The 10,314-nt window shown below is 36.4% G+C and overlaps 1 pseudogene; it reads right to left on the reverse strand.

The window, feature by feature from the left end:
- Window positions 1-4,535: 4,535 nt before the first annotated feature.
- Window positions 4,536-5,536, reverse strand: LOC138398005 (presequence protease, mitochondrial-like; annotated as a pseudogene).
- Window positions 5,537-10,314: the final 4,778 nt, after the last annotated feature.

Consider the following 10,314-nt stretch of genomic DNA (forward strand, 5'->3'; position numbering starts at 1 on the left):
AGATAAATTGGATCCAGATTATTACCTGGGTTGGAAGTTGGCCCCGATCATGAGCATGTGAAACCAATAGTTGATGATAATAAAGAACAGCTGATGTGTGATTGTTCATCTAGCCTGAAGGCGGAAATGTAGGTCCACACACAGAAAGAACTGGGAGGAATTAAACATGATCTCCTGCATTCCCCCATTAGGATAGAGTTATACCTAAGCCGTCTCTAAGATAAGCAGGCTTAAAATATGAATAAAAAAATCTCCAGAAAACGTGTCTGCAAGTTTGATTGAGAATTTTACTTAATTTTGCTTAATAAGTTTTATCAGAAGGATGTTACTTCTTGCTTGATTTATATATAAATTGATTAAGGCATTTAGCTTCTATTTTCACTTTGAGTCATATAAAATTATTTTTTCACTCAAAGTAATTAGTCAGATTCTGCCCTGAAACCTCCCTCTACTCTGCTCCTTCCTTAACTTTTAATCTTTCCAAAGTCTCATTTCATCTTTTTCACTTGATCTCTAGATTGCTTCCTACTTTGCTCATACATATTCACATATTTGCAAATATTACTCCTGAACAGTATAACATCAATATAATTTCTTTCAATTTTTTAATATTATCATATTTACTATTTTACATAATAATAATGGATGATTTTAATTATTTAAACAAAGTGATTTTCCTGAGGACAACTGTATTAAAAAAAAGAGCAATTTTAAAAAGTCATAGGAAGGCACCTATAGATTACTTGATTTTTTAAGCATGTAAGGACTTTTAATTACTATTTTAATGTTAGTTATTTTAATGTTGGTTTTTTCAAAATAATTACCTATATCAATATAATCAAAATTTTCTTCTGTAGCTAAGTATAACCATGAGGGTGAGGGTCTTTGCACTAGTACAGACACTAGACAATTTTCATAGAATTATATGATTTATATTATATGATAGTGATAAATTCAGTAGACTACATGGAAGAATGAAAAAATGTTCTGGATGACAGGATCCAAATAAAAATAAAAAGAAAGCTGGTTGTGTATCTATGACACAGAAAGTAATTCACTCATTCATAGTCATGAGTTAAAATCTGAATGCAAGTGAGGACATCCTAGCAGCTTAAAATGACATAAAATCCTGCAATTCAGGACTTACTCGACCTAGCTCACATGTTGAGCAGCCTGGGGAAACCGAAATGCTTATTCCAGCTCTAGAGGAACAAATGAGATATCTGAATATCATATCTACCCAAACTATAGGGGGTTCTTGATTCTGGGTAGATCTTTGCACTGCTTGCTTCAGATTTGCTAGTAAAAGAAAAGGAAAGTATCTCAGTCTCCACATTCTCAGCAGCTCATATGACAAAAATCTAGAAAGTGTCTGATATTAATATCATCTCTTTGAGCCAAGCACAGTGCCTACCACATAGTTAAAAATTCTTCAGTCTTCAAGAACCAAGATCAGTGCCCACATGTACAGTTATTGAAATAAAATAATTTTCTTTTATGTAATGATCTACTACCAGGCAAGTTTGCCAAAGCGCTAGAGGATCTTCCTATTAACCAATGGAGATACTTAAGGCATGCATTATATTTCCTGTATTTGCAGATAAAGCGTCTGAAGGTCAGAGAGGTGCTGCCCAAAGTCACAAAGCATGGACACAAACTGGCTGAGTCAGGCTAAAATAGACACTTTTAGAGTCCAAGTACATCAATCTTCCCTCTACATCCTCCCACCTAGAAGAATAATATAGTTGTGCAGGATTGCATGGCTTGACCCCTCATTAAGACAGGAAATTTTCTCTTTTTTACAAATGCTCTTACTCAGGAGTCACATTCACTGTAGGGATCTAAGGGCTGGATCAGTTCACCTCAAAACTCAATCATTAATAGAAACTTTCAACTCAAAAAATATCAGGGACTTCACTGCCTTTGACCCATGTCATACATTTATGTTATTACTCAAAAATTGTTACTCAAAACTGAAAGAGTCAGAATATAAAGATCACAATCATCATCATCATGAGGATTTATTCCTTCAAATATCAATTTTAGAAAAATAATACTGATTAATTTTCTTTCTTTAAATTTCTAAAAATTTGAAATAGCTCAATTCTAGCTACAACCACACTAACACAATTATTTTTCATGGGTTTGGTATGGTTCTTTCCCTTTTGCAAATATGAAGCAAATTGCTATAAAATTCCACTGGCATCCCTCTAAAGTTAAAATTATAATGAGGGTTTGGAAGATAAAAAAATATTCCAAATTTTTCTAGGCTTAGATAATTGGATGAAAAAAATATAATGAAAATGAAAGCCATTCTATTTTTGGTGATCATGCAGACATTTATTTTTCAATTTCCTGATTCTAGGATTTTTAGATAAACAGTGGACGTTGATTGGTGGAAACAAGATAGCTGACTAGTGACATCAGTTGCCAGATTATCTCAGAAAGAAGAAAAAGCTTTAGATGAAAAAAAACTGCCTTGATATAATTTTAAGGGAAAAGTACCAGAACCTGATGGAAATTCAGTGGGAAGCAGATGCAGAGGAGAAAAAGAAGGAGCAAGATTTCAGTAGAGATCAATCCCTGAGGAATTTGGGACACCATGGAAAATGTAGGTGCAGGTGTTTGTTTTTCTTCCCCTCATACCTCTGGCAGACTTCAGGCTCTCAAACTGTTGGAGAGCTTCTCTATCTTTATGAGCACAAAAGTGGCAGCCATCAGTAAACCAGGAACTTCTTGAGAACAGAGCACCGGGCTGTCAGCCCCCTTGAGATTGCCGCCCCCCCCACCACAAACCTGAGCAGAGGTGGCAGACACCATACCACGTTTCTGTCCATTGTGTGCCTTTGTCCTCCCCAGGGAGCTTCTGCTCTTCAATTTTCTTGTCACTGATCTTCACCCAAACATTTCCCAACAGTACCCAGACTGCAGTGGCCACAGGGGGTCAGAAGTTCCCAGGGGAATTGTGTGATTTCCCACATCTTGGACATTCAGGGTGGGCTTCCTTCAGAGGAGAGGAGAGTGCAGCAATCCAGGGGTCCCCTCAAAACAAAGCGGATCAGAGTTACAGCTGTCCTCCATTCAAACACTCCTTGTCCTCCTTCCCTCTCCTGCCCATAGCTGCTGATGCAGCCATGGCAGTTCCCACATGACTCAACATGGGTACCCCAGGGGATGACTGAGCCAGGGCTCACAGGCGCAGCTGCTTCCCCTCTGTTGGTGTACCCACAAAACTGAGGATTCCACAGAGAATGGGGCTCACACTGTTCCTCATAAAGACCTGTAATGGATCAAAGGATGCTCAGACTGTGAGCTCCCTGCCTACTAGCTCTCCATGGTGCTGCCCACCTGGCTGCTCCAGCAGACCAGGACACACCCTGCTCATGGATTGGAAGAATCAACCTTGTAAAAACGTCCATACTGCCCAAAGTGATTTAGAGGTTCAATGCAATTCCCATTAAATACAAATGTCATTTTTCACAGATCTAGAAAAAATAATCCTAAACTTCATATGGAAGCAAAGGAGCCCAAATAACCAATGTAATCTTAAGCAAAAAGAAAAAATCTGAAGACATTACATTACCTGACTTCAAATGATACTACAAGGCTATAGTAACTAAAAAAGCATGGTACTGGTATGAAGGTAGAGACATAGACCAATGGAACAGAATAGAGAACCCAGAATTAAAATCCTACAGCTGCAACCAAATGGTTTTTGACAAAACACACAAAAACATGCACTAGGGAAAGTATGCCCTTTTCAATAAATGGTGCTGTGAAAATTAAATGGACACATGCAGAGAAATGAAACAAGATCCCTATATCTTGCCATATACAAAATACAAAATTAACTCAAGTTAAAAACCTAGATGTAAGACCTGAAACCATAAAAATTATGGAAGAAACCATGGGAAAAACACTTCTATATATTAACCTAGGCAAACAATTTATGACTAAGACCCCAGAGGCAAATATAGCAACAACAAAAATAAATAAATGGGACTTAATTATTAAGTTTCTGCACAACAAAGGAAATAATCAATAGAATAAATAGACAACACAAACAATGGGAGAAAATGTTTACAAACTATCCATGTGACAACAAAACTAATATTCAGAATCTACAAAGAACTCAAACAAATCAGTAGGAAAAGAACTGATTTTTTTTTTCCCTAGGTTACAGGGAAAAAGCCTTTTATTTTTAAAATTTTTTAAAAAACTATTTTACAATAAAGATAAAATAAGCATTTATATCACTAGAAAGTTTTAAAATTCTAATTTGTGCATCTTTGGCATTTAATACATGATTATTTCAATTTCTTCTCGGTCACTATATTTCCTTAAGAAGAGGAGGTTTTGTCTTAATTACCAGTTAATAAAACCTTTGGCAAAATTTTAAGGATGACATTAAGAATTTTAGGAAAGGCGGTAACATTTCTGATCTTTGAAATAAAATGCAGCTCAGAGACTTAATGTTTAAGAGCCGCTGTAGGTTCGGCTGCGCTGCCAAGCGCAGTCAGAAACGCTGTGCTGAGCTATCTTGTGATCCACAAGGGGTCCTTCGCGATCTTTGCGTTCTCCGGTCCAAGGATAGCCCATCCGAGCGCGCTCCTCGCAGTGCCGAGGCACGCATGGCTCCCGGCGACCAGGCTGCCGTGGCTGACCGGGAACAGCCTCTCCCCGTGCACCAGCTTCATCTCGTCCAAGAGGCCGTACAGGAAGATCCATTCCTTTATCTGAAGGCACGATAGGAGCATCCACAGTGGAGAAGACAAAGCTTGACTTCCTCAACTTCCTGCTGTGTGAACTTTCCAGATTTAGCCCAGTCCACAGCCTTCCCAAAAGCCTAGAGCATTTCCATGGAATTTGGATCCCTGTAGGAGAAAAGCATGAAAACCCCGCTGTGGCTGAGCTTTGCACCTCCACCGTAGGCACCTGCTTTTTCTCGAATTTTCCTAAGCAGGGATTTAGCATTCATCAAACGTGCAAGGATGCTAAGACTGGCATGGTCCGGCTCCGTATGGGGTACCGTTCTGATGCATTTGCCGATGTAATCCACGGGCAAGGGCCGCAGGAAGTGAGTCTTCATCTGACAGGGCTTGAAGGTGGGTTCTGTGATCAGCTTCCTGAGGATCTGGGAGCCACAGACGTGTGCGTTTCCATCAGAGCCGTTGTGTGGTTTCTCGACCACCTGTGGGCGCCCGGCTTCCACTCCTTCTACACCACCTGCTCTGTCTGAGACATCTGCTGCAGAGTAGCGTTCACTGTTCATGTTATCACAGTTTAGCAGATGCTTCTGGATACGCGGGTGCTTTCTCAGGACTGGCGTGACGTGTGCCATTTCTGCAATCCTCTTCGTCAGCCTCACCTGATCCGTGCCGCTGAAGGTCTCCTGCAAGTGCCCCGCAGGTGTGAGGGTCCTGCTCGCTCTGATGGAGGCGTAGACATGCCCGGAGTCTGGGATCCCATTTGAGAGTTCCTGAGCGGCCATCTTGACTAGAGCTCTAAAGCTTTCTTCTTCCTCAAAGCGAGGGTTTTTAAATATTTATTAAATAACCCCATTAAAAATTGGACAAAAGACATGAACAGAGTTTTCTCAAAAGAAGGTAGATAACTGGCCAATGAACCCATGAAGAAATGCTCAACATCACTAATCATCAGAAAAATTCAAATTAAAACCACAATGAGATACCAACTTACTTAATGTCAGAATGGCCATTGTTAAAAAACCAAGAAACAAAGCTTTATTGTATAATGTTGATGGCACATATACAAGTATGATTATACATAGGAACAAGCTTTGAGGACATTTGCAATAAAATTTACGATGAAATTAGATGTTGATACGGATGCATTGAAAAATGAATGCTTATATACTGTTGGTGGAACTGTAAATTAGCACATCCTCTATGGAAAACAGTTTGGAGACCCCGCAAAGAACTAAAAGTAGAGCTATCATTTGATGCAGTAATCCCACTACTGGATATCTACCGAAAGGAAAACAAGTCATTATATCAAAAAGACACCTATATTTGAATGTTTATTGCAGTGTAATTCACAATTACAAAGAGACGGCATCAACCTAAGTGTCCATCAATTGATGAGTGGATAAAGAAAATGTGGTGTTTAATCATTTCATTTGTTTCATTGTTTTAGAATAAATTGAAGGATATCACTCAAAATTAATTGCTATTATGAGATTATCCAGATTCTTATGAGTTAAAATGCTACCCATTAAATATTTAATAGGTACCTCGTAAAAATCAAGGTCTTATGCAAAAATATACAGATATGAAAGCAAGGGTTTCCAGATATATCAAAATTAGAAGGCTTAATTGAGAAGAATTTTCCTCTTCCCTCACAAGGCAAAATGGTGATTGATTTCTAAACTTGCTTTATACGAGATTCAATACTTACGTAAACTCTGGAACATAAGTGTTTGTAGAGTAATAGTAACAAAAGGACATATTGTTAAAGGACACATACCTATTTAAATTACAGTAATAAAACTATTGATAATCATTTAGAAAATATTTCAAATATGATTACTTTATGAATGGGCCTAAAAACCAAAGAGATGCACTTTATAAAAATGGTGAATGGAGTACTTGGTGGGAGGGTAATGTATATAGTAGAGGCAAAGATTTTTAGTGCTAATGAAAATTAAACATTTTATAACTCAGTAAGGCAAAATGACTTATTTTTCTGTTTGTGTTTAAAAATACATTTGGATATTCAAGCAAATATTTTATATTCCTTTAATAAAGATGCATGTGTAGGTTTTATATATGTATATCCCACATAACTGTACACATATGGTATATCTGTGTTATGCACGTGTGTGTGTATATATATACACACACGAGAAATACAAAAAAGTTTATATAATATATATAAACCCTGTATTTCACTGCCTTTAGTTTTAACATTTAGTATGTATTTATTTAAACTTGGCAAGAAGTTTCAATAAAGTGTACCCTTTGTAAAAGTATAATGGCAGAGAGTGAAATTATTTAATTTGGGGAACATCTAAAAATGAAAGTTAACATCTTTTCCAACAAAAGTAGAGGAATCATTATGGAAACAAGATTTCCTCAAGCAAGAGTTGGAAATTAAGACCCTTGGGATGGGCAAACTGTATCAATTACATGTTGATCCTATTAGTCTTTAGCTTTGGGCACTATTTGGGAAATTTTCTCTATTGCTATCAATATTTTATTGCAAATGTCCTCAAAGCTTGTTCCCATTCATAATCATACTTGTATATGTGCCATCAACATTATACAATAAAGCTTTAAAAACCATAATACCCTGATATAAAACACAAAGTTAAAATCTTAGATTAAAATTTTTAGTTATACTTTTTATACCTTTGTGAATTGAAAAAAATAAAAGAGTAAGTTCTTTTTCTCTTTGAATTGCTCCCAGTCACAAGAAAAAAATCTATGAATTTTTTTTGGTTGCTCTAGGAGCACCATAGGATAATGTATAATGTCTTTTCTATTTTGAATTCTCTTAGAATACAACAGCTAGATATTAATGTTTACTTTTAATTTATAAACTTGATTTTGATTTAATCACATATATACACCTAAATACATATGTGAATCTGTTTTAAAATTTTAATATTTAAAAAAATTAGTTAATTTGTATTTGGTACCAGAGAGGATTATTTGCTAGAAGAGGACAAGAGAGAATTTGGGTGGGTGATAAAAATAATCTATATTTAAAAAAAAAGAAATTATCTATAAATATATTATATATCATAGATACATTTATGTCATGTTGCTCCTAATGAGTAAGAACCACAAAATATAACTAGTTTATTTTTAAAGCAAATTTTGTATCCTACCAATAATTTATTAGTGCCATGTGGTTTCTATAACAACTGATCACAACCTTAGTTGCTTAACAACAGAAATTTATTCTTTCACAGTTCTGGAGGCCACAAGTCCAAAGTAAGTATCACTAGGCCAAAATCAAGGTGTCAGCAGGTACATGCTGTCTCCAGAAGTTCTAGGAAGAAATATGTTTCTTGCCTCTCTTTCTGATGGCTAGCTTTTGGCATGTCTTAACTTGTAGCGTGTCACTACAACCTCAATGGCCAGCATCTTCAAACATGTCTGCTCTTCTTCCCACTGCCTTCTCCCCTTTGTGTGTCAAATCTCCATCTGTCTCATTTCTATAAGGAAACATGTGATTGCATTAGGGCCGAGCTGGATAAAGCATAAAAATTCTTAGCCTAGGCCAATGTCTAGAAGAAAATGAAAGAAAATATTCTCAAACTATATATCCAAGAAAGGGCTAATATTCAGAATCTGCAAAAAACTAAAACAGATGAGCAAGAAGAAAACAAATGGCCATGACTTCATCAAAAAGTGGGCAAAAGGCATGAACATTTTCTTCTCAAAAGAAGGTAGACAAATGGCCAACAAACACATGAAAAAAATACTCAACATCACTAATTATCAGGGAAATGCAAGTTAAAACCACAATGAAACACTACCTTACCCCTATCAGAATAGCCATTATTAAAAAGTTAAAAAATGATAGATGTTGGCATGGTTGCAGTGAAAAGGGGACACTTACATACTGTTGGTGGGAATGCAAACTTGTACAACTGCTATTGAAAACAGTATGGAAATTCCTCAAAGAACTAAAAGTAGACCTATCATTGGATCCAGCAATTCGACTGCTGGGTAGCTACTCAAAGGAAAAGAAGTCATTTTATAAAAAATGCACCTCAATATTTATAGCAACACAATTCACAATAGTAAAGATATGGAATCAACCTAGGTGCCCATCAACTGAGGAATGGATAAAGAAAATGGAGTGTGTGTGTGCATGTATGTGTGTGTGTGTGTGTGTGTGTGTGTGTGTATAATGGAGTCAGGCTGCTAGATATAAATTCTTGTCCTACCCATTTTTTCTAGAGCCTTTTAATTTAGGGAAATTTCCTTACTTCCTCCATGCTACAGTTTCTTCATATAAAAAATGGGCATAAGTACAAGCAAACGTAGATAAAAGTAATAAAGGAAGAGAGAAATTCTGGTCATCTACCTGAAATATAGTATTATCTGCTGCTATTTATTTATCTACCTACGTATCTACCTATCATTTATCTATCTACATATACCTGTATATGTACATACAGTATATGTATACATGCATATATATATGTCTCATATCTATATTCATCTGTCTTGCTATTATCTATCTATCAATCATTTATCTATCTAAACGTCTTCTTCAAAAATAAATGGGCTATCATCACCTAAGAGCACATTTAGGAATAACATTAATCAGGTGTCGGGCAGATGTGGGGGGGAGGAGGGAATGGGTGTATACATACATAATGAGTGCGATGCACACTGTCTAGGGGATGGACACACTTGAAGCTCTGATTCGGAGCAGGGAGAGAGGCAAGGGCAATGTACATAACATAAACTTTTGTACCCTCATAATATGCTGAAATAAAAATAAATAAATAAATGGACCATGGCTATTGTAACAGAGTTTCATACATATATCAAAATGTAAAATCATCTGGACAACTTCAGGGATACCAACAGATTTGATACTTATCAACTAGTTTATTGAGTGGATAAAAGTGGCATTATTTACTTAGGCAATTGTATCATAAGAAATTGCAATAAACATTTGAGTGCAGGAGTCTTTTTGATAAAATGACTTCTTTTCCTTTGGGTAGATACCTAGTAGTGGGGTTGCTGTATCAAATGGTAGATCTACTTGTAGTTCTTTGAGGAATCTCCATACTGTTTTCCATAAAGGTTGTACTCATTTGCAATCAGTCCCACCAAGAGTGTATTTCAGTCAAATGAGAAGGAAAGACGACATCAAACTCATATACATTTATAGAGCTAATGTACTCATTCAAAAGCTCACTTAATATATGTGAAATATACATAAACAATGTTAATCTGTGACCTAAACCTTGATAAACATTATTCCTTAAAATATTTTAGATTTTCAATGGGAGAAAATATTATGTAAACACATGAGAGTCACAAACCGTAAGCATAAAACAGAAATCTAGGGTTTTCTCATGAACCACATATCACAATTGAAAATCATTTTGGCAATATTTCTTCAAGGTGGATATTTAAACAGACTACTTTCAATCCCTGGAAATCACTAGAAAGTCAAGGCAAGGTGCAGGTGGTCATGCAGGAGGATCACTGGAGGGGTCAGAGCTCTGCAGTGTACTCTCTCAGGTAATGGCAGAGGCCAAATAATAAAGATGTTGGCTATATAGGCTGATGTGGTCATTCCATAAAAATCGGTGCTTTAGAT

Source organism: Eulemur rufifrons, chromosome 17 (assembly GCF_041146395.1).
Source record: "Eulemur rufifrons isolate Redbay chromosome 17, OSU_ERuf_1, whole genome shotgun sequence".
In the NCBI taxonomy this organism is placed as follows: domain Eukaryota; kingdom Metazoa; phylum Chordata; class Mammalia; order Primates; family Lemuridae; genus Eulemur; species Eulemur rufifrons.